A 25,167-nucleotide genomic window follows, 5' to 3' on the forward strand; every position below is an offset into this window, starting at 1 on the left:
TATCTTTAATGATGCCTCAAAGCCAGTTCCTTACCAAGATTTTGGACATGTAAGGTTAATGGAGGTTTACTTCTGAAATTAGAGGTAATGTCCCCAAAGACCCTCTTAAGAATGCTGGAATCAATGGCACAATTGAAGTAAAAGGAAGTGCACTTCAACAAACCTACTCACATTAAAATGTCAGTTTTCCTTCATGTATAAAATAGAGCACCTCACACTGTAGATTATGTGACAAAGAGGAAGGACAGGGGAAATTTATATTTTACAATCTTACCTGCTCTCAGGTTACTGACATCTTTGACTTCCCTCTAGAACACCATGATGAAAGGCCTGTTAGCCAACAATATTTGAAGAAAAAAACCACTATTTGCATTTACAGATGATCAAGGATTTCAGATTCCTTGAAGATTTGTGGCAGTGACATCAGAATACCTAGAAAATGAGCATCTAGCCCCGACAGGACATTAAGTTTTAGGCTTTTTTCAGACTCTTTACCTGATCAGTGGACACAGACTCTTCTGGGGCTGAGTAATTCTGTAAGAAAACATGCTGTAGTTCCTGTATTTGGAGGAGATGCTGAAACCTCTCTCTGACAATTCCCAGAGGGCTTTAACCAGTAACTGGTCTCACAAAATGCTGACAGCCTTACAATTCCATCTCCTCCCTCTGTGTTTCAAAACAGCAACACCTGCTGCTCCTCACACTGCACTCTAGGCTGTCTGTGGACATTCAGCATCGTCTGGTTATGCCCCAGAGGTCAGGTCCTCTGGGCTACAGAACTGGTTCTTCTTTATACCTGTTATGTCACCGGGCCATCCTTGCTCTGTGAACGTCAGGCCACGTGTGTCACTTCATTTATATGAGGTCTGTCACTCTGGCACTGGAAGGGTTTATTTTGCACCTAATTTACACTCATTTTTCCCCATTGGATGCAGAGACACACAGCTCCTGTACAGGAAGACACATAGGCATAGGTAAAAAGAAATTAAGTATGGTGTCACTGAGTCCAAGGGAACTGCATCAAGTTATTTTTAAATATATAATAGTTTCCTAAGTTATAATTAACTACATAACCATTAAGTAATTTGTGACCTTTAGAGACTTCCTGAGCAGGAATGGTGTCAGATTGGGTAGATTTTGCTCCATTTTTAAATAAATAACAAGACCAAGATGGTGCCATGTATGATACAGGGCAAAACTTTTTAAATTATTTTGAAGACACGTATTTTGTTGCTTCCTTGTATATCAAATTTACTCCTAAAGTAAATTCTAGTTTTTCACTCTTAATATACATTTTGATATGCAGTGGTTGTACTGCCTTTCACGCTGCAGTGAAGACTGCAGCCAGGATAGCCATGCCCAGTTTTTCCACTGATTTATAACTGAGTTGTAAAGCTTTGTTCTAGTTTCAAAACAAATAGAGCATTTATTTTTGAAAGCAACTGTTTAAAACACAACTTCACATATAAATGTATCAAAACTACATTGTGCCAGTTTGCTGGACTCCCTTTACAGAAAACATGTTTTTAAGAGTCTTTCCTTTCTTGAGCATTGTGTCTAGATTGATAATCATCTAAATTAATCAAGAGCTACTCAGACTTGAGGTCTGGATTCACTTGAATAAGATCGTTGTTCTGAATAATGTTAACTGCTCAACAGTTAGCAGGACAATTAATTCTATAATTCTTTGCATGCTGGCTCAACACATTGGTCCTGACAAGCCATAATGAACTCATGATGGATAGGATATCATTCAGCTCACCACTGCATGACCCATCTAATCTGACACTTGAATTCAATTCTGAATTTTAACAACAGATCCTCTAAATGAAAAGGAGAGGTTTTTTGCACACCAGTAAGTAAAGTAATGTTCTCCTATTTTCCCTAGGTTTGTCTTGACATTTGTCTATGAGGAAAACAAGGTACAGCTAAGGATTATTGCAATCACCTACTCTGAACTTCTACATAAAACTATCCATAGCATTTAGGGATGTTTCCATATCTGTAGTTAGAGCATTTGGCACGTGTTTTTCCCAGACACTGGAGGATAGCTGCTTATCTATTGTAGCAGTCAATCCATTATGATCTCCCTTATCATTTTTACCACAGCACCAAGAGCAAATAGAGCAATCACAGCAGCAGCAGGGATTGCTACAAGAGGGTGAAATTAAACTGCAGAATTCAGATGGGAAGAGAGAAACACACAGCACGATTCCCAGGAGCAGCAGCAATTTTCAGTGGAATAGCTAAGCCCCGCAAAGGACGCAAAGGGTCTGCATCTTCATGACACATAGGTTTCAGAAAACAGAAACTAACATTCTCACTTCTGAGAAAGGGACATTTGTCAAATTTTCAACTGCCTACACAAGATTAAAGCTGACCCTTTTGTTCTTATTTCCATAGTTCATAAATCAAACTCAGACAAGGAACGGATTGTCAGCAATTGAAGCCCTCAGTCATAATAAGTAAACAGATAGATAGATGATGCATAAATACATAAACACACCAAACACAACTACATTTCGCTGCAATTTTATTAAAGCTGTAAACTAGAACAACTGCCTATAATGTAGCCAGATTTATTGTTCACTCTGACATGGTCCCCAATATTGGCATGGTGTAGTGCAGGGAAGTTCTCTCCTAATGACAGAGCTGAAAGCACAGCCACTGATTGTGGTTCTCTTTCCCAGGTTCAATTAAGAAACCACTTTCTTTCTGTTCCTCTTCTTAGGGCTTTCTTCATAATCACCCTTGCAGCAGTGGACACTGAGTGCTAATAAGTCAAACACTTGTCATTTCATGTCAGTGCAAATATTGCCTCTTCACACAGGATTGTATTTTGCTTTTTTTTTTCTCATGAATGCATATCCTTTTGACATGGGAAAGAAAGGGAAAGGGAAAGGGAAAGGGAAAGGGAAAGGGAAAGGGAAAGGGAAAGGGAAAGGGAAAGGGAAAGGGAAAGGGAAAGGGAAAGGGAAAGGGAAAGGGAAAGGGAAAGGGAAAGGGAAAGGGAAAGGGAAAGGGAAAGGGAAAGGGAAAGGGAAAGGGAAAGGGAAAGGGAAAGGGAAAGGGAAAGGGAAAGGGGAAAGGAAAGGGAAAGGGGAAAGGAAAGGGAAAGGGGAAAAGGGAGGAAGAGGAAGGGAGACAGATGCTTAGTCATCACAGAGGGAGATCTTGAATGGAGTTCAAGGATATGTGCTGGCATCTGTGTTGTTCAATATACTACTAAGTAGTCTGGGAGCAGACAATGAAGAGGCAGATTTTCTGAGCTACTAATCTCGAACAGGTTATAGTAGAGCTGAAAAAGTTTCAGTAACAATCATAAGGACAGAATCAAGGACCAACTTCTGCACCAAAAATAACTAAGTAGAATAGGACTCTTTGGAGAGTAAAAGAAAAGAATGAGGGGAATAAGATAAAGTTCTTAAAGATCAGAAGTGTCATAGAGAGGGTGAATAAGGATTGATTTGCCATTAGCTCTCCCAAGAAAAGAAATGGGAATGTGAAATTAAACTATGAAGAAGGCAGTCCAGAACTAAGAAAGTTGTTCTTCATACAGTCACTTTAGCTACAGTACTGCTGGCCACAAGGTGCTGCAGAGGGCAAACATTTACAGGACTTCTAGGAGAGATTAGCAAAGCTCACAAAAGAAATACCCACTATGCTATAAATTAAAGAGAAACTACAGCTGTCTCCACAAGCCCTTGAGCTGCAAATAACTGTATGCTAGGGGAATAATTTTGGGAACCATATTTACCTTATTCTTGCACTCTTCCTCCTACATCTGCTTTTGGTCATTGTCAGAGACAGAATACTGGGTTATATGGATTTGCTAGCATTCAGGAACACACAATCATGGAATGATTATATGAAGGTGCTTTATTAAAGAGCTCTGGGCATCAGGGGTACACATATCCAAATCTGATCCCACTTGGTTTTGAGCTGAACATGTTTTTATACTCTATCGTTATATAACTCACATATTAATTATTAAACTTACATTGTTCTATTGTATACATTGATTTTACCCATGCATGGATTTCTCATGATCCCTCTCAAATCCCTAGCATAGTTTCTCATGATTCTTTATACAATAATTGTATCTAATCACATCTAACAATTATATAATTTATCATAAACTGACTACACAAGTGCAGTTTCACATGATCTTTAGCAAGCACAAGGCCTAACATTTCCCAGGGCCTACTTTTAACACTTTCCCTAGGGCTTGCCAAGCCTAATTTTCCTTCTAACTCCCCTAATTTTCTACGATTTTAAAATCTTTTACTATCGGATTGACCTCCAGGCTGACTCTTCATGGGTCCTCTGCCGTTCTCAGTTCAGCTGGGGTCAGCATATCAGCCCTGTGCAAGGTCATTATGCAGGGTATCCTATCACATCTCCTTCTTTCTGCCCTAAAAAGGCTTCTCAGATTGTAGCTGCCCTTCCATCCTTTTGAATGGTAGAATATATTGGTAACTCCAAAATGCAATAGGTAATTCCAAGAATACTGGCAAAACAAAGAGCCCTAGATTGGCACTCAGGGTTATTTTAATCTCTTCAGTGGGAAGAATGCATTGAAATGCTACGGAATTGCAGCATGGATTAGGTATTTTGCATCTTGTGCTTTTTTATATTCTTACATTAAAAAGGGTTACTTTAACCTGAATGGTTGTTGATATACCTTAAATACAGAACATTGCAAAATACTGAAGTCAGAGAAATGCATTTAATAAATAATGTCTTTTATAAGACAGAAATTTTGCTTTCATACTAGCTGGAAATTTAATATTGAATGGCATTCTGTACTCAAAGTAGGATTTTTCAGCACATACCATTTTCTATGTATACCATACAAAACTCTTTCCCTCCATAAACATTTTCCAAAGGTCAAAATCAGAGTCAGCTGGTGGTCTATTTGTTGAGTACAGTGCAATTATCACAGAAAAGCTTTGGAAGTCAGGGGAAGTAGAATATATTACTTGGGATGTTAAATAGTGAAGAAAAATAAAATATATTAAAGAATTCAAGGAAACAAATCATATTCTGTAGCCTTCACTTATGCACAGTGCAATATTTAAATGTCTATTTTTACTCCAACAATTTACATTTCAGTATACTACTTCAATACTATTTTTAGTTGTTTAGTGATAGACAATGACCATTAAAATAGCAACTGAAAACTGCAAAATCAGATTCTGTACCAATTTGCATTGCCAAACAGATCCTTGGAGATTTCCTCTTTGAAAACCACAACAGATGGGTAAATTGACAGCAAAAACCTGTAACAAACTTTAAGTCTGCATCTAATTTTCCCGTGCCAGACTCAATCCTGAATAATGTAGCTAAGAACCATGTTTACATGGTTAGAACCACACAAATGTGTAGCAGCTCTTATTCATGTCAGGGCAATAGGATATTCTATTAAAAGTACTGTATGTTTCTACTCAATATGCAGCGTGAGCTCCCCTTGGGACTGGAAATCAAAATATAAATAGAATAAATAGGCAGATTTCCAACCAACCAACCACACTAAGTTATGGAGTGAATTCTAAGTCATGTTTTTGAAACACTGATCAGAATTAGTGCTAAATAAATACTACATAACAGATTCAGAATATAGACTTAAAACTATCTCGTTCTGCGCTAGCTCCATCCTGAACTGCTTTTTCATAAATACTGTAATGAAAAGATTGCACAGATGAGCATTCAGTCTTGGGCTGTTATTGGAAAATTCACCCATTTGAAGACCTTGAACAAGAAAGTTGGCAGGATCACAACATAAAGATACAAACACAAACATTCCCCTCAGAATCCAAACTTTGAGTACCTCTAACTCTTTGCTGTGTAACCATTCATTTCTCATGGAAAATAGAAAGTATCATTTTATAAACAACTGTTCACAACATCCATGAGTGTTTGCAATTCAAACAGATGTTAAATTGCTCATAATAAGCCTGACAGTAATGAGACTGCATTTGGAAGTGTCATCATGCCTGTTAAAGTCCAGAAGACACTAAAAGTGGTGCATTACTCTGCTACAACCTACTAACTAACCCAATAGAATCTTTAGCTCAAAAATCAAAAGTGAATGGAATTAATGGTAAAGGCCCAAAGTCACAATCAGTGTCTCATTCATCTGGTGTCTGACAAAACACAAAAGCACACAACAATTAAAACCTGGTGCCATAGAAAGCTCTGGAGAGCTTTGCTGTTGGGATGGAGATCCCTTTTACATCCAAAAGAGATATAAAACATAAGATTCCATGAAATTACCTGGCTCTCTGCCAGAAAGTAAATCTATAGAGCACTTGGTGGCCCTTGCAGATCCAGCTTCTCAACTGCCAAGGATCGTTTACTGTGATTTTTTTTTTTTTTGAGGGGGAAGGTAATCCTAATTTGGAGACTCATAAATAAAATCAAAGCATTTGTAAAGAGCAGAGAAAAATGGAAAACTAACACCTCACAACTACACATATATCTATAGTTTATGTCCTCAATTTTATAGTCAATGCTTTTTAAGATACCTGTTTGCAGTGTTGTTTCCCATCCCCACAGAAAAAATAATCCAAAATTTCAAAATGCAGTACCAGCTGTAGCTAAAGTTTTGTTAACTCCCTGATTTGAGCTCTATTAAAAAATAAGAGACTTGTTCACCTCAGCTGGTAAATTTGCTGTTTGGGACAATTCTCCATAACCCAGGAGACCCAGAATCTCATCTGCTTTCTCATTAAAACATTTTATCTCTGTGTGAGAAAATTAATGGTTAGTTTGTACAAAGTGGACAACATTTGACTGTAATTAAGAGACACTTGCCACCATAATTCTCCACACAATTATCCCTAGCATTAACTACAAACAAATTTTCACACAGTCCCTCAGACATTTAGTGCTCACATTTTGAAGGTATCATTTTTATTTCAATGTACCAAAGAAGTGTAAAAAGCTCACTATTTTTTGTTAAAAAACTGTTTTATTTTCTGGTCAATCCTACTCCAGAGCTGCCATCTGCTAGTTCTTTACCAATTGCAATGTCAGTACTTTCATAGAAGGCAACCACTAATGCTAAACTGCCCCATTAACCGAAACATTCATTCAGCAACTCGATACCTTGCACATTGTGTCAGCCAGAACTTTTTTTGGATTATAAGCTATGTATCTCAAGCCACTATCTCTCAGTGAGCTATCTCATTTTTGTATCATTTGTGTTAAATGCAACCTTGAGAAAAAGAAATCTTCTAAATAGATTTGGAAGAGAAAATTTTATCAAGAACCTCATCTCAGCTATGAGAATGTGAGAAATCAAGCCATGTAAAAGAATGGAAGTAGGGCTGGTAATGAACAGAAGCACACTTTTCCCAACACTGGATATGGTTTTGCCTATTTGTAAATATGTAACAATCTTAATTTATTTTCCTTATCCTACACCCTTAGGATGTTTCACCAGCATTACACAGAAAAAAAAAAAAAATATTAGAAACAGGAAATGAATTCTCCCAAAAGAAGTCTGACACTGTTCACAGAAAGAAAAGCTCTGTGAGACAGCTCTGGCAGCGTGTTAACTTCTATGTAACCAGGCTTTTGTCCTCAGTTTTCAGAAGAGACGAGATTCTCTGCTAGCACTTCAGATGGCAACAGACCTGCTCTAAAACTTGTTGCTGATTCAATTCCTTTACTTTCACATTGTCTATTGCAGTCAAAAAGATAATATTTTCAAGGGTTATGCACAGTGTGTAGAATGTAACTTGTAGAAGATGGCAAACAGATCACAGGTGTTTTAATAGCCTGTGAGTGTAGGCCAGTGTGGAAAACAAAACAGTTCTGCGGGAGAGGCATGCTCTGACCATGGTGCACTGGAAGAACCATTAGTCTTTTAATAGGGCATTGGTTTCTCTATCTCTCCTCTCCAGTGTCATCTGAAGCATTAAGATGTGGCTAGTTAGGTGATTAATATTAGGAGGCATTCTGTCACCCCCAAGGAATAGGAAGCTTCTGGACTTATTAGAAAGGTAGGTAATAAAGTCACCACCATCAAATCTACCCTAGAAACTTAACAAGATTCCTTGATCTACTGACAATGTCACCAGACTGTAACATGACCTAGGAGTGGTCAGGGAAAGAGAAATTTAATATTTCTGCTTCTTATTATTGAAAGTACTAAGACTGAAGCTAGCATCTTAAAGCTTTTATTAAATGAATCATAATAAAAAGGGCCGGCAAAAGGATTTCTGCATATGTAAGTATGCATTCATTCAAATACTTGCCTGCAACTTCCCAGAAAGTTCATAAATCCCTCAAATATTTCTGCATTAAATCACATGCCAGCATGTACAAAGGTTCCATGTTCAGTGAGGAACACTCTGTACATCAGCCTTTAGAGTTAAAGGCAAGAGAAGAATAGTTGTGCTCTTGGCATACAAATATAGTTTGACGAGAAAGAAACAAGAACATTACAAAAAAATCCTCTCAATCAAACTCAGGTCTTTCCTACAGGATGAAATGAATTTTTTCTAAGACTCAATTATGTATTCTTTTTTAATTTTTCCCAGGTCATTACTCTTTATGTCCAAATTACAACTCTTGACAAACGAACTTTGCAGCTAGAGAGAAACATTTATTTCTTCCATAATTAGTTACAGAGTTTTTGCTGCCCATTCCTGTGCAAACACAAATTTAACTGGCTTCCTTCTTTTGCTTCCTATTTCTAATTAGCCAACGCAATATTGCCTTCCCTTTAGAAAATGAGCACTGAACAGTGTTTACTGGAAAAGGTTGGTCCTCCTTCCTGTCCCCAGTGCAGCTAATTAACCTCTTCTTGTCTTGGCCAAGGGTAGAACATACCTCACACTCATATTCTGTTGTCCAGAATCCTGTTAGGAAAGTTGAATTGATACTATAAAGTATCAAGTGTTTAGTGCATCTAGCCATCATGTAAGCTGACTGAATGCCTTTCATCTATACTGATAATGAGGTCATTTGCATCTGAGGCAAACAAAAGCAGGACAGAGAAGAATAGCAAGAAAGACAGGGTTTCTTTTGAAAGAAAGTCATCCTGACAATATCACATGTGATTGTTTGTTATACTTGTGTTATTCTCTTGACATAGCATAGTTTTTCATAACTGCTCAATCCCTTAAAGTATAATTTTAAAGGGTCTGTGCAAGCATTCTCCATTTCCCATTCACAATAGTGAATACAGGAGGTAATTCTGGCCATGATTTGCCTGCACACTTAGCTTTACACACATATATACCTACAAAGACAGTAGAACTACTCCCAAAGGCCAACTCAATCCTCATTGAAAAATGAGAAAATTCCTTCACCCCTACTGACATTGTGCTCTATATGTGAAAAAGTAAACTTATGCTTAGCATTTCTTCAAACTTCAACGGCCAAAAAAATCCCTTTACCTAAATTAAGAATTTAAGAGTAACATTATAGATATCCCTGTAAATATCAGGAATTCCATTCAGCAAACCAGCTACCCAAGATTTTTTCCACAGGTCTTTGGTTCTTAATACTTAAGCATTATCTAACAATGCCAAAAGAGAACCTTTCATTCTGATAATACAAACAGAGAGAATTCGTGGTTTAAGGGCTTTTCTGAGACTTAGAATACCAGAATTCAGAGCTAAGCTCTGCTAATGGCTTTTCTTGTGAACCAGCTTTTCTGACTCCATTGAAACTATTTGTGTGTCTAATTGGAGCTATCCTTATGGCTCAACCACCTCTTTTATGGTCCATACAGATACACTAGGCAATAGTAGACAGCACCCACAGGTGCAACAACAATGGGGATAAGCACCTAGAGGCATTATGAGCTAGTTTTACCTTTCAGAATTTTTCATCTCTACATGAAGACATTTCAGACATGTCAAATCCAAGAATTTTTTCACTTTGAAATTATGGTAAAATGTTTTTTCCAGATCTGTTGCCTTATATATTGGTGTATAATCTGTTGGTGGTTTGTTTTTTTTTTTCATTATATACAGTCCAGGAGAAAATATGTTTATTAATATGAACAACATTTAAAAGAGATAGCATCTTGACTGAGAACCACTGGAAATTTGAATGGTTGATGAGCCTAGTGCTGTATTTTATTTTTCACTGTATACCAAAAAATCTACAGTGACAATCATCCTGTTGGAAAGCTTGACCACCCTTAGTGTTTCCAAAACCACTTTCTACAGCACAGCAAGCACTATCCCTGGCTCAGTTTAAGCCTTTTATCTTTTATCACAAGGTAGGGCACCAAGCCACTGTTGCTTAGCTGATGATCTTCTAAAAGCCGCAGATTGTCTTCTTTAGAACTTCAACTTTTCTAGCATTTTTCATTTGCATATATGTAGTTTATCATAGTCATGTGTGGGAATTTTCACCTTCTATGACTGATTTACATTGTGTCTGATTCATCCTATTGCTCTAATCAATCAGCATTTCACATTCTAATCTCACAAGTGCTTGTCCTGCCCTTGTTTTTTGGGGTTTTGTTTGTTTTGTCTGAAAATTTAATAAGGGCGTTCTCTATTCTGCTGTCCAAACCTTTAATGAAAGCAACAAATAACACCTTGAGAAACTTTGCTTTGCCTCTCTTTTCAGTTTGTGGACAGCAGATAGCTACTTCAATATGGATTTTCAGCCTCTTGCTTACATATTCTACACAAGTTCACTAACCTCTCTGTAGCTCAGTTATGAAAATGCTGGACAAGAGAATCAAATTCTATTCAAAGTCAAGTTATGTGTGCAGTTTGCTTCCTTCTCCACAAAGCATGTCCCTCATTTTGTAAGAAGTTAGGTGGTTTGAAGTTCATGAATTCTAAACAGCAGAAAGACCTTATAAAATTAAATTAAGTTTTTCTAAGGCCTTGGAAATGGCCACTTGTTATAACTGAGAGAAAACTCTTGAAAATACTACCAGATATGTAAACCAAAGAATTATGTGTCCTCCTTACCTTATCTGAGTTAGATGAAGCCATCTGATCTAGATACTTAAAAGAGAACTTCAGCATGGGGACAAACTTTGATGGCTAATCTCAGCAGTTGCCATGAGTGCACCATCGATTTGGAGTTACTAAGCAAAATTTTATCAACAGACAAATGTTGTAGGTGCCTTTGTAATTTAAAAAGTATAGGTATAGACAGTAACAGTTCTACAGTCTTTTCATCACACATTTGATTATGTCTCTTTCCTAATAATCATTGAACTTTAAAATTTGAAGGCACATTGACATATCTAGAGCCATATTTTGCAATAAACTTAGAAGAAACCACCAAGTACAATCACACACTTTAAGATTCACTAGTAACAAAAATATCCTGCCCGTGGACCATTTTTTTTATTGGCAACAATGCTTGGAATTGCTGAAGTTAGTTTGAGTTGTCTTCTTCTGTCCATTGCAATTTGAAACTTTTGACTGCTCCTTTCTTTGTCCACAATGTTTTCACAGTTTATTTCTGAAACAGTCATCACTCAAAGCCAGGAGTCAGAGAGCTGGCTTCACTTTCTGTCACTTAACTGCTCAGTTTTGTACATCACCCTAAACGAGTTCTGCCAGAGCTTCTTACACATCCATTTGTCCCTGAGTGTGTGCAACTGCTCCCTCTTTGTGCATGATTCAAGCAGTCTCTGAGGCTGCCATTGCCCATTTTTCTTTATCCCAAATTGTGTAAACTCAAGTTTTATTTCTTTAGAGGTCATGGAACTGCTCGTCACCTACATCAATCAGTATTATAGGCAGAGAAATACAGTCTGCATTGTACTGTGGATACAATTTTTTGTCATTACCTGTCCCTGCAAAGAACTGCATATGAAAAGATGAAAGCAGAGATTCTGTGCAGGGTCAGACCATGGAAATATGGATGAAGTTTTGAAAAGTCTTGTTCTTAGCCTTGAATAAAAAGGATGAAATTTTAAAAAAATATTCAGTTTTGCGCTTCTATCACGTACAAGGCTAAAAACCTGCCTCCTCAGTTTTGAAAGAGTATGAAACGTGAGAAAAGTTTTTCTATTGAAAGACTCCTCAAAGTAGATTTTTAGAAGTCTGAAATTGTTAGACTTTTCTGCCTAGTAACTGTTCCTTTTCTGCTGAGTAACTGTGTGTTGCTCACACAGAGAACACTTTGTGTGCCCTATCATCCTCACTGTGAGGTGCAAACACTTTGTGACATGCTGCATTTGGATGACCACTTTAATTACTCATTTTAATAACAGACAGGCCGCTACAGTGAATAATAATAAACACCTTCCCATCTGCTGGATTTTAAAGACAAGGCATGTTGTTCCCTCCCAATATCAACTCTACACACCTGCTAATCTCTCCATTTTATTTCTTGTCTTCCGCCAAGCTAAAGAACACAGTAATTCTGTCACTAAATAGACAAGATAGGAGCAATAAGGACAGAACAACACTGCTGACAGTGGTGGTAAGAGAGAACCTATCAAAACATCAACAAGGGATGTGAGGTAAAAGAAGGCTCTAGAAATTCCTACTTGGTTCAAAGCCAACATGGTCATTTTGATTCTTTCTTCTGTCTGGTTTAATATTCAGTTGCACTTCAGCTGGATGTGAGTAATATCCCTCATTATACCAAACTTTCCAGGTACATACAACAAAATAACTTTGTCTCCAAAGGAGGTAGCTCCCTGCAGTTGCTGTCTATGTTTTTGGCAGGAATTCACTGACCTTGACTGTAACCACCTAGTAGCAAATTGATCACTGCCATAGAATTATTAATTCTTTTAAATTCATGTATTGTGGAAGTCTTATGGACTGTCAGGAAGGGATCTAAGTAAATCCATCAAGTTAAACGAGCACTGTTTACTTTGTCTATACTATAAAAATTAAGAGGACTACATATTTAAGAAAAATTGTCTCAAAAGGCCCAAAGTCCAATAATTCATGCATTAGTCAGACCAAGCAGAAGAAAGCCCATTTTAACTTTCACATATTAAAATAGGATGCAAAGTTACAATAAGAAAAAGTAATCATCTCAGTCCTTAACTCAAATCCAATAGTATGCACAAAAAAAGTAAATTTAAAATATTAAAGATTCAGATTTAAGTACAATTGTTTGTAAACCTAGAACTGTGGCTGTTATGAAGTAATGGTCTGGAGTTAGATACATGTAGCAGGATGCTTTTCTCAAAAGGTATGGGACTTAATATGATATTGATTTTTTTGGGAACAACTTTCTCTTCTCTTTCTGAGAAGATTTGTGAGCTCAGTTCTAGTGTTGTATAACAAGAATTCTGTGTCTATTCAAGCCTTTAGCTAAAGAACTATTGAGCAATAAATCAGATGTCAATCCTGATGTACAATATTGATGATTTAGATCTTCCTTCCTTCTTCCTTCAATCCACACAGGTTGTTTTTTCATAGGGTGTGGGGTTTGGGGTTTCTTTATTTCATTGGTTGTTGGGGTTTTTTATTATCCTTGCCCCATCTTCCTAAGCAAAGTAAATGACAAAAATATTTCATACAAATCCTGCAACTTAAATATTGTGCTTATGGAGTGAAGCAAAAAATCACATGAAGTGTTAATGTTGTTTGGCAAGCACAGTTTTCACTGGGCTCAACAGGATATCGTGACAATGAAGCAGTGGCAACACGAATCAGAGTTTAAAAGAATGAGATAATTTTCTATACAAAAGATAGGACATGGAACCTTTCACCTCAGGAAATAAGATTTAGATTTTTGTCCAAACAAATCACAGCCTAATAGCACATCATCTGAAAGTACTTGGACTTTGAGAGTTTGGGTAGCAGAATTGGAAATCACAGACTCAAACTAGAGGAATTCAGGCACTGAAAGAAAACATTTTCTTCTTTTCACTTTTTTCTTTCTTAAGGAAAAAATAAATCATGTTTTTTCACAGGAAGATAGCTTGGGGAAGCTGGATCATCAAACAGTGCAGAGCAAATGAGCAGAGCAAAAAGGAATCCATGAGGACTGGAAATGCCTGTCCGTAGCAGAGAGATGGAGCAGGTCTCTGTGAAAAAGCAAGATAGAGATTAGGTGGAATATTCCCTGTGGCTGTGACTTGTACAGCACTGGGGAAGCTGGGTCATGAGGAAAAAAGAGCTCTTTGCTAATGTTTGTGTGAAGTTGTGCTTGTGGCTAAATTTGCTTCCCTCTTGCCTGCCTCTGACTCTGCCTGCATCTCCAACATGGAGCTATTTCCCAGCCTAAACTACTGCTGCAGGGCGTGCATTTTTTGAGGCAATGAAATCACATCTTTGTCTCTGTATAAGAACCAAAAAGAGAAGTTATATGTGAAGCAAAAAATGAACTAATGAGAAGTTGAAAACTGAGCATCCAGTATTTAAAATAATCTCCTGAGCAGTTTTATTTAACATATTCCTCATACTGGAAGTGATTACTTTCTTCCTGTTTGTGGTCACAACCTTGTCAGTTTGGATGAAGTAAGTACTCGCTTTTTCCTCTATCCCTTTTCTACAATTAGTATCTCACTACATGAGTTTTAAAACCAGACTAAAATATCTTCTTTTCTGCGTAGACTTTGCAGCTGCTGGCTAAGAATCAGACTTCTCAAACTTGCATCTTTTTCCTAATAATTTTTCTTATGAACACATTCTTAATGAATTTCAGATTTCAAGATATTAGGTGGATGGGGGGTTGAAGTAGGCATCAACATTTGTGGGTTTCCAGGACTATTATTACCTTACAGACACTTACAAGTGAAGAAGACTGGGGAATTTCTTCTCTACAGTCATGAATTTCTGCTGAGGTTTCAACATAGCAAATGAAAATAATTGGTTTACTAATGATAGAGAAGTTAAAACAGCCTTGTATTCTTCCACATAAATAATTTTTAGTGCAGAATTATAAATTCAGTAATAAAACTAACACAATATTTTGCATTTTTAAACAGAATTTTAGTCACAAGCAGTATCAGGAAGACTCTAAGTGTCAATATTCTTTCACCTTTCAGCTTTAATGCAAAGCATAACTGACTGCTATGATGTACTAAGCAGCCCAAAGGAGGGGAGGGCCTAGGGCCATTGCTCCTTATTAGCATTTTTGTCAATGCCATCTGATGCATTTCAATGAACTTCTAACCTCTTGCTGTCAAAGAGTTTGGATATATCTGCTCCTCTAACTTTTATGCAAATTCCTGATCAATGCTAGGAATAGATTACACAGGTAAGGGGAATCTAATTTCTAGTACTCTATTGCTATCTTTTCAATACTGTTTTACGTAAGAAAAGGTGAATTATAAGGCTGAATAAATAAAAAACCAAGAGACAGTCCATGTGATTATTTTTTCCCAAAAACTTATGTAATTAAAATCCTAAATAATATTTGGTATTATTTATTAGCTCTGCCAATCTAAATACAATACTTGCTTTTAACTACACTCAAGTCAGAATTCCTGTGTGAGAGAAGATTTAGGTACTTTTTATTAAACATTAGTAGCCCTATCAATGTATACAGATATGCATCAATTGTTAATGATAATTATATTCTTCGACAGCTACAGAAAAAAACTTACAAACAGGTTTGGATTCTCATTATGGAAAAATTATCTTCACAAATCAGAGCTTCCTCTTATGTGATACATGCTCTTTTACTCATCCTGATGGCCCTTCCCTGGGCTGGCTCCAGTTTGCCCATGTTTCTTTTGTACTAGAAGGACCAGAACTTATCCCAGCACTCCAGACAGGGTACAACCAGTGCTGCCTAGACAGCACTAATCACCTTCCTCAGCCTCCTGGGCACATTGTGATGCTGTGCCACGTACATCAGCCAGTAACAGGCAACTCTGCCAAATTAGTTTTTGATGCAGCAATTTTCACCTTCTCCTTGCATAAGCAATATTTCTATTTCTGCACTTCTACAGATAGAAATAAAGTATGTTAGGTCATAAAAAAATGGAATAGCTCAGACAAATCATTTCTTCCATCTCCCACTTTTCTCCTTTAGTCACCAATATTTTTTTAAGCAACTTCTCTGAGATTCCAAGTCTGTAGCTCTCTGCTGAGTGTACAATTTTAAGCACTCAGCTGTTCACAGTTTTTCGGCTCCATGACTATAAAAAGCATATTTAGCTTTGTGAGTCATGTGGAAAGGCTTATCAGCCAAGATGCTTTATTCTTGGGAAGGTGTCTCTAAAATTAAGATTTACCAAATTGCGAACTGAAGGTTCACTTCTATGTTGCTCTAGACATGGTAATGAAATGCTGATTAGACTTTCCTGGGATTTTGAAAGTCTGGCATGTGAGACCTCCAGATAATGTACCCAGTCATGCAACTTCAAACTATTCATGAGTAATTCTATAAAATTCTGAAACTTTTAAGTTATTACCTGTTATTGTTATTTTACTTTAGGAAAACAGATTCTAGAGTATGAGTTAGCTATCGCACAAAGTTTAATCATGTTTTTCATTCTTTTTTTTTTTTTTTCCTCATCTCTTTGCTTATTTGTTTGAGGGACTTCTTATGTTTTGGTAATAATTTCCTTGCAGCAGGATTTAAAACATCTCTCATAGCTTCATAATTTTAGTTTTGAATTAAAGGGTATACTGGAGAAGCCAGAAACAAAAATGCTCAGCAATTGAGATAAAATCATTCAAAAGAGTATTCTGTAGCCATAGTAACCTTTCTTCCACAAATTTGTGCAGGAAAAAACCTAACATACTATACAGTCATGAAAGTGCATCTAATTACGATTTATTCATGTTGCCAGTGATGAGCACTTACACATAAAATGCACTGTACTGATTGTATTTGGGCTTGTTTTTAAAGTGAGAGTCTTATCGACTAATCCTAATACATTAAATATTTTTTTCTAATACAAAGTTTATACCTGTATTAGAATACATAAAATAAATCATATCACATTTATCACAGTACATATCTGTATCCTTGTAATTATTTCCTTGTAAAATGCATAAATTTTTCAGCTTAATTGTTCAGTATTATCAAGTATTAATACAGATACTTTTACTTCTTGCATAATAAATACTGATACTTTTCCTGAGCTTGCTTCTTTCAGAGTTATTCACTTTCAGCAAGGGCTGTAGAGATAGATTTAGCCTTGATTTGAAACATGATCTTATAAAGACTTATCCATATTCTTAATATCATAGACAGATTTATTAAAAAGCTGCATAGGGCATAAATTAACAAAAGATAAGGTACTTTTCCTCCAGGAAAAAATGACAATATGTAGACAAGTCTTCAAATTAAATTCAACTTTTCAGAGAATTCAACATGTTCTGTTAAAAAGGTCATTTGGAAAGGACATTGCATACTGGCAAAACAGCATTGTTTAAATAGCATGAAGAAAGATGGTGCTGCTTAATATATTATTCAAAGCACACAAGTAGTATATTTCATGGCTAAAACTTTCTAACTCATTAATAATAATATGAATTATTATTTTTTAAATTATATTGTTTGTAGGACATCATCACAGCCTAGATAGACACAGTTTAGGACTGATCTTTTCTCATCCCATGTGAACTGAGAAGTTCCAATGAAAAAATATTACAATCTCATAAGAATCAATTATATCTTTTTGAGACAAAGTTTTTCTGAACTTATCAATTGCCAGATTTTTACATTTGCCTTCCGTGTCGATTTAAGAGAAAAGCAATAAAGTTTCCTACAACATGTCCACAAACTCTACCAAAAAATTCCAAAATTGTTACAGTCTTATATGGCTTTTAGAAGGAACAAAATGCTTTGAAAATAAAAATCAGGTAAATCTTTCAAAATGGATCTGTAATTTAAACCCTGTAGGAGTATAAAACATCAAAAATCTCCAAGCATCTCAGAAATACATTATCTTCTCCTAATATGCCTAACAGGTCCTTAGGCCCACCAATTACATTTTGCACTTTAAAAAGTGCAACAGAGAGACTGTTGTGCCGTGACAATTTTCCTCCAAGAGATTGGTTAACCAGTGCTGTATCCAACTGGTTGTCCTTGGGAAAAGAAAAAAGCCTGGCCAGATTCTAGTGCCTGAGCAACTGGTAACATCCAGACTAGCCCCACACCAGAAAACAGAAGGACTGAATAAAAAAAAAGGCATAAGACAGATCTGTTGTGCTGTGAGCTTCAACCAATGACAACAATAAGAGCTTCTCTGCCATGAGCTTTGTGAAGGGTTGTGGTTAATTCACCTTTTCTCTTTTAAGAGTGAAGGGAGAACTTGGAGAGGAAAAAACAGCAAATAAGCAAGAACAGCAAATGGGTCTGAAAACACAGATAGGATTCTGGAGAGAGGCAAAATGGCAACTTTGTGTATAGCTAAGGGAAGAAAGGAAAAACCCATCACTCTGCTAAGATGGAAGATGTGTTGTGCTGAATGGTGTGCCTCCAGAGAAGAGAACCTATGCATAACCAAAACTTTGAAAAAAAATTTAAGAAACTCTGTAACACCAATGTAAGATTAAGAAGAAGGCATTCTTTATTCCCCCAGATGCACCAGGGGATATCTCCTCCAAAATATTGTGCCTTAAGAATTCCTGTTTATATATTGTTTTGAACATACATATTCACTGATTTTCCCAGAATAAACTTACATATAATTAATTTCCTGAAATCATTGACATATTTTCCCTCCCCTTTATGAGTGCATTTTTCTGTCTTGGGGGTCCCTTTGGTAGTCCCTAGTGGTCAGTCTCTCTGATGAAGTGAGTTCAAAGTGAGGCACACGACAAAGAAAATCTAGTATCACAGAAATTTTAACGAAGGAGTTAGGTCAGCAGTTGAAAGAGACTGGATCAACTTCAAAACTAATGATGAAAGCCAGACCATTCTGTGAATCAGGTCATTCAGTATGCTAGAAGACAATTCAGTGTGGGAAAAAAAATAAATAAGGTTTCAGAACACAGAAGTCATCCACCCTTGTGACAGGGATTGGAATAGCTGACGCAATCCAGATTGTGCCAGGTCATATCTATCTGCTTGCTACAGCAATGCATTGCTTTCTTCCATAAAAGGAGTCAGTGAAGGTAACACTTCCCAAAGTAAGCATAAAACTGATGACAGTAGGAATGAATGACACAAGGAGACCAATTAATGCTCAGATCAACAAGAGCTGTAGCTCTTCAGTAGGATTGCAGTACCGTAGATGTTAGGAAACCTCAAGAATGACCTGAAAGCCTACAAAGTGAAAGCCTGCAAAGATATTGCAAAAGCATTTACACCTTCATCAGATTGAGAAACAACCCATTGTTAGACAACAAATGACAGCTAATACCTTTAAACTGCACATTTACAGTCGTTCTGCATGTGCTAAATGCCAAAACAGAGCCCCACAGGAGCAGCACTGGCTCCTAGTCTGATTGTGCACAGGTAGGATGCATGAGGCATAGAGGACTGAAGCACCTGCAGTAAGGTACAAGTAAGCCTTTGGTAATTGAAATGCAGCACTGATGGTCCTTTCTAAGAACTATTAGCTACAACCTTTAACAGGAATTTTCAAGTCTTTGGTCTATTGTCTTCATGGGCCAGCTGTTCAAACCCAATTATTTGTCCATAGAACTTAGAGAATGGCAAAGAAATGCAGTAAATAGGTGAAGATTTCCAATTATTCAACACCTTCCAACTGTTCAGCTTTGTACTCTTTCTATTCTACACAAAAGTCTGTTTTCTATAAGACCATTTCATTCCAAGTCTTTCTTTAGAAGAGGTTTTAAGTAAAAGTGCTTTAGATAGCTGCAGGAAACAAGTACACAGAGCTTTCAGAAGAGGTTCAGAGAAAGCACCAGATGATTTTTTCAGTCAGTAGCTCCTTATTCTAAAGTGTCTGACAAAAAAGCTCACTGTTTATATTGGCTAAATCAAAAGCACGTAAATTTGAACTACATTCTTAACAAAATTTTAATCTGGTGTAGAAATCCTTTAATAAAGGCAGCTTTGAATTTCAACAGAAAGTAACAGAAAACTTCTTGAAAATGAATGATACAAAACACTACAACGTCTTTGAAATAATTGGATACTGTTTATTAGAAACAAAGATTTTTGCATTGGGTCTATTTGAAGAATCAAGGTGCAGTCAAATGAAGTGTTAAATAAGAAATCAACAAAGCAGTTTTGGAACTGTTATTTTGATACAATTAAATTAGGGTGTTTTATGAAGTGCTCTTGATTTAGGAAGATTCTGAGATGATACTTTTTTTCCAAAATTAAAATTTGCCTGATACCAGCATTTTTATATTTCATGTTATACTGCACACAATTATTCTAGCAGGACTTGAATGAAGCTATAAACAGGAAGAATATTGCTACACAATGCAACTGCTACCAACAGTGTCAGTGTGCCCTACAGGATGACTATACCGTTAGTAAAATGGTTTTTAAAAGGCACACATTTTCAAAAAAATTTATTTAAACTATTACCGTTAGTAAAATGGTTTTTAAAAGGCACACATTTTCAAAAAAATTTATTTAAACTATTTTTTCCTAGAATGCTTTCAGAAATCATATTTTGTTGGTTTTTTTCCATGAGAAGTTTAAAACACTTTTATTTGCTCTCTAGAAAGGGACAGACAGCAAGAGCAGCTTCCTGAGAAGTAACCATTCTGTCCTTCACTGAGCTCTGGCTGTAAATGCCACTAGAATTACTCCAGGCTCTCTCAGTAACCACATTACACATTTAATTACACATTACAAGATACTTGGAGCTTCAGAGTAAGAGTGTTAGACCATAAATATCATCTTTGAATATGATAAAGAAAAATATCTTATTTGAATATCATCTTCTGTGCCAAAGGGGATAACGCAGGTGGTATGTAAAAAATTTGAAAGTAAAATTAGAATAATCAGAGACAGTACTGACAGCTTTCTTTCACAGCACTTAAGTGCTGTGTCTAGTGAGAGAAGATTCCCCTGTCTGGCTTTTTTTGCAGTTTTTGAATTTCTGTTATATTATCATAAATAGTATCCATTTTATGAAATCGGCTCTTCATCACTTTTCTGGAGCAGTGACTGCAAAATCAGGCACTTATAACATCCATGTTGAAACAGAGGTAGGATGATAGCTTGCTTTTCATCTGCCTGAATAGCATTACATTCTGTGTCCTCATATTTAAGGGTTATCACTGTCCCTTGATGAGTTGTTTGAACCAGAGGCTGAGTGCATGCTTTCTGAGCACAAATAGAATTAGGGTGTTCTGCCTGACACACTGAGTCTTACTGCACTGTTGAAGTCACCAGTCAAAAATAAATTACTAGAAATAAGGAGACTAGTAAGAAAACAAAAATTTGTCCTGTTCTAAAATAAAAATGAAACTATTTAAAACTCGAGGAAAAAAATATATCATGATAGCAAACAAGACACTGATTCTCTAATCAGATCTAATTCAAGATCACATTCCAGTTTGGCCATGGCACAAGTCTTCTGTGATTTGGATTCAAAGAACTACTGGTCTGAACATCTCTTGTCCTTGCTCCATCCTGATTTGCAAATTGAAATACATGATTATTCTTCAGCAATTCTGCTTTATACACTTAAAAATCCCCATTTTTCTCTTCCATTTTACTGTATGCCAGTGACAACACTTATTTTCATTTCATATCAGAGCAAAAATTCTGTTTGTCCAGCTAGTGTTAAAAAGATTTTAACACCTAATACTTGTTAGAATATCCCAAATAATACATTGCAAACAGTGAAATAAAAAAGTCAAGCTAGTTATTTTACTCCATAGCAGTACTGAGACTTTCACTAAGCGCTTTTTATTAACTTTTTTCTGCATTTACATAAAAATTGGGTTTTCCCTTCTGTTTCCTGATAAATGATAAATGAGGCCTTTGATGTACCAGTATGTACATACCTAATATTGTCATTCCAAGAGGATTTGATTAGAGAAACAGAAATCCCTTTGTACTTGTGCCAGATGTTACAATGCATCAAAGCATTCTGATGCTATAAAACATATACATTACTATGTCAGGTTCTACCATCTTTCCCTACAGCAACACCAGCTCTCTACTGATGGCAAATGAGTACAGCTGAGAGAAAACTGAGGAGACAGTTTATCTCAGGAGGCAGACAGCACATGCATGTTTACCCATATGATGAGCTCTCTCTGTAGCAAAGCTTGAATTTTTGCTTTTTCAGAAGTGTTCAACTTCCTAAAATATAGACTCTGGCCAAACTGACAACAATCACTTTGTAACCTTGTGTTTGTCTTTCACACAAAGGAATGCAAGTTTCCCTCTCTCATTTTTGTTTTTTGTTTTGTTATAACTACAAAACTATTTTAAGTCAGTGCCTGAAGATTCGTGTAAAGGCATATGCTGTATTCCTCACATGTCTAACTGACAGCTACAGCTACTTAAATTTTGAGATTTTAACATATGTTACATCCAAATATTTCAACGTAATCCTAAAGTCCTAAAAGCATATATTGTTAAATCAATTTTGGCACTCAGATATCATGATCACTATTAGAGTTTAAAGGACAGTCTTTACAGGTAGACTAGGGACATTTCAGAAATTTAGAAAAAACCCCAGAAATTCAAGACTAAAAGCTTAATTTGGGGTTGGCAATTATTAAATATGTCTGAATATACATAGTGAATATAGGATACTATTCAAAGATCCTAAACTAGCAACCCATGATGACATGAACTATGGCATGAATTGAAACATGATGACAAGAACTGTTGCTTATTATTTTCCTAAGCCCTAATTGTGCACCTTGATCCACAGGACAACCTATTGCACCACGACAGATCATAGCTCAAGAGCTCCAACTAGAACATCAACCCCAAGGCCTGCCTGATGCAGTGTTTGTACAACACTTAGCATGAAGAGTCCATTGAGCTGGAAAAAATCAGCAGAAGTTATTGCCAAGGACGGACTTGATAATCAGATCTTGAAAAAGAAAAAAAAACCCTAGAAGTTTGTGCTTGTGCTGGAGTAATTCCAGTTACAGGTGAGGACTCTGTTGTGCAGAGTTAAACTGTTATTACATAATTCTTATCACTTACAAATGTAATTGAATGCATGTATGCATTACATGTATGCACACATATATGTGTGCAGTATGAATGTAATTCATATTACATATAAATGTGAAAAGTTAGAGTTCATAGCCCTGAGAGTGTGATCCAGATACAAGCCTTCCTACTGCATGAAACAGTCAGTCCCTATAACATCTTTGGTTTTAGTCATTTGAAGAGGCTGAAGTAATATGGGATCAATTTTCAGGCACTATCTGGAATTATCCTCTGGATAAGAGACATAAATTTACAAAATACAATTTTGATATCCTGTGTTTCCCTACTCTGCAATCAGTGAGTTAAATCTGTAATACTTACTTCATTTAAGAAAGGACCATAACAAAGGTTAGTCTGCAGAACATAGATATAATTTTTAAAGACTTCAAGGAGTTAAAAAAAGAAAAGTCTATTCTTATAGAGCTTTAATGATAACTTCCCTCCAGGCAGTAATTCCCTAAAGACAGTTCTTTTCAACCATACATCTCTGGGCGTAATCTCCCTGGTAAGAGCAATTCCTGAAGGGCATCATATCAAATGTTGGCTGGAAATTCAGAGAGATGGGGGTCATGCCACTATTTTAGATTACGAAAAAAGAAGTCTTTTATCTTTTCAATAAAACATCAGGATTTTCTGGCTTATATAAAACCTTTCTGCATGTTTGCTGCTCCCACTTGAAGCAAAAGTTGCTTCCCTGCAGTTGCCTTATGATTGTTAACTACTCTTTTCTTTGAAGTTGTCTTTTAAGCCCCTACTTGACTAAACCAAGAGATTGCTATGTCACCAATTAAAGTTGGTAGTCATTAGAGAGCTGGCCTTACATGTGGAGTGTTTTCAATACCTTCTAGGACACCATCAATATCCCAGTCTGCTCCTTTGAGTACAAAACCCATGGGAGGACTGCAGCCCTTGTACACAGAATGGATCAGACATTTTTGCTTTGATAATTTACAAGCATAGCCAAGAAGTTTCATGGTTTTTGTCTTGTGACAAATCACAAAAATACAATGAAGTCCTTCAGTGCAGTGGCTCCCCAGAGGCAGCTCACAAAGTACAATATTGTTCAAGAAGGCTTTAACTTTTTTCTTAATGTACAAAAAAGCCTATAGTAGTTAAAATACATAATAGCACAAACAGAAATAATAAAATGAAATCACACTCCTAGATAAGACCTCCTGTGAACAAATAACATTGAGACTTAGCAAGATTCAATAAAAATAAGTTCTATACAGATGAGAGTTAACTCTCCATTGGAGTATCTAGTGGAGATAAGAGATAGTATCCCATCTTCTTAGGATAAAAGTCATACTTGCCTAATAAGAAATGTCCTAACCAGTGAGGAATGCAGGTGAGGAGTTCCCAGAAGGGAATTGATTCATTTCTCCTAAGGTTATCTCACCAAAATCAGAGTTACTTTGTGGTTTGGGGCAGCGAACAATGTTCCTGTCATTACTGCTGTGTACCAGGGGCTATTAACACATAGGATGGGATACAATGACTGAATCTCCATCCCAGCTGAAAAGAAGCCATACAACCTTGTTAAAATATGACTATATTTGAGGTAATATATGCTGTACCTCTGAGGAACACAGTCACATTACCTAGCCTGTACAGCTAGGTCAGGATCCAGTCAGATCAAGGCAGATTAAGAATTTCACATGTTGAACAAAACAGAGATGCTAAAAATATACATCAAAAGCTAAATGACATTAATAGTCAAATCTTATTAACACACAACTGAAAGTCTTTTTTGAGATAAAATATTGGGAGGAAAGGGTTGAAACCCAAAGATTCAGTGAGGGAGGAATTTGCTCAAGCTCAAAATGACCTTGCAGCAGGGAAGGCTGAGAATGTTGGTGTGGGGAAACTCCATTGATTATGCATAGTATTGCTCATCCTCTGCCTGTTTTGAGTAGAATTCCTGTGTAGAGGAACTCTCACAGACAGGTTTGAGCCTTCTGCTGGGAGAGAGAGAGAGATCATAAAAGCACAGCCTTGTGATGAGCTGCACATGATAAAGCCTTTTGGCTTACTGGGTCAGGTAGTGCCCTGCCTGCTGCCGCCCACTAGGATGACCTAAGCCTAACACAGCCTGTGTTCCTGTGTGTGTCTCTTCTCTAGGATGAATTAAGCCTAACACAGCCTGTGTTCCTGTGTGTGTGTCTCTTCTCTAGGATGAATTAAACCTAA

The 25,167-nt window shown here is 36.6% G+C and overlaps 2 long non-coding RNA genes across 4 annotated transcripts in view; one reads left to right on the forward strand and one right to left on the reverse strand.

The window, feature by feature from the left end:
• The window catches only part of LOC147652641 (uncharacterized), a 79,485-nt gene that overhangs the window by 16,495 nt on the left and 37,823 nt on the right, over positions 1 to 25,167 (reverse strand). The gene's annotated exons all lie outside the window — the stretch shown is intronic.
• Positions 13,630 to 25,167, forward strand: part of LOC111929622 (uncharacterized) — a 53,198-nt gene continuing 41,660 nt past the window's right edge. The window contains exons 1-2 of one of the 3 annotated variants that reach the window (XR_015288596.1): positions 13,630 to 14,423; positions 22,688 to 22,913. This is a non-coding gene — a long non-coding RNA (uncharacterized LOC111929622). Of the gene's footprint in view, positions 14,424 to 22,687; positions 25,123 to 25,167 lie in introns of all 3 variants that reach the window. The other 2 variants (XR_015288595.1, XR_015288594.1) reach the window with 2 other exon arrangements.

The sequence above is a fragment of the Cyanistes caeruleus genome, chromosome 6, assembly GCF_971803275.1.
Source record: "Cyanistes caeruleus chromosome 6, bCyaCae1.hap1.1, whole genome shotgun sequence".
NCBI lineage: Eukaryota > Metazoa > Chordata > Aves > Passeriformes > Paridae > Cyanistes > Cyanistes caeruleus.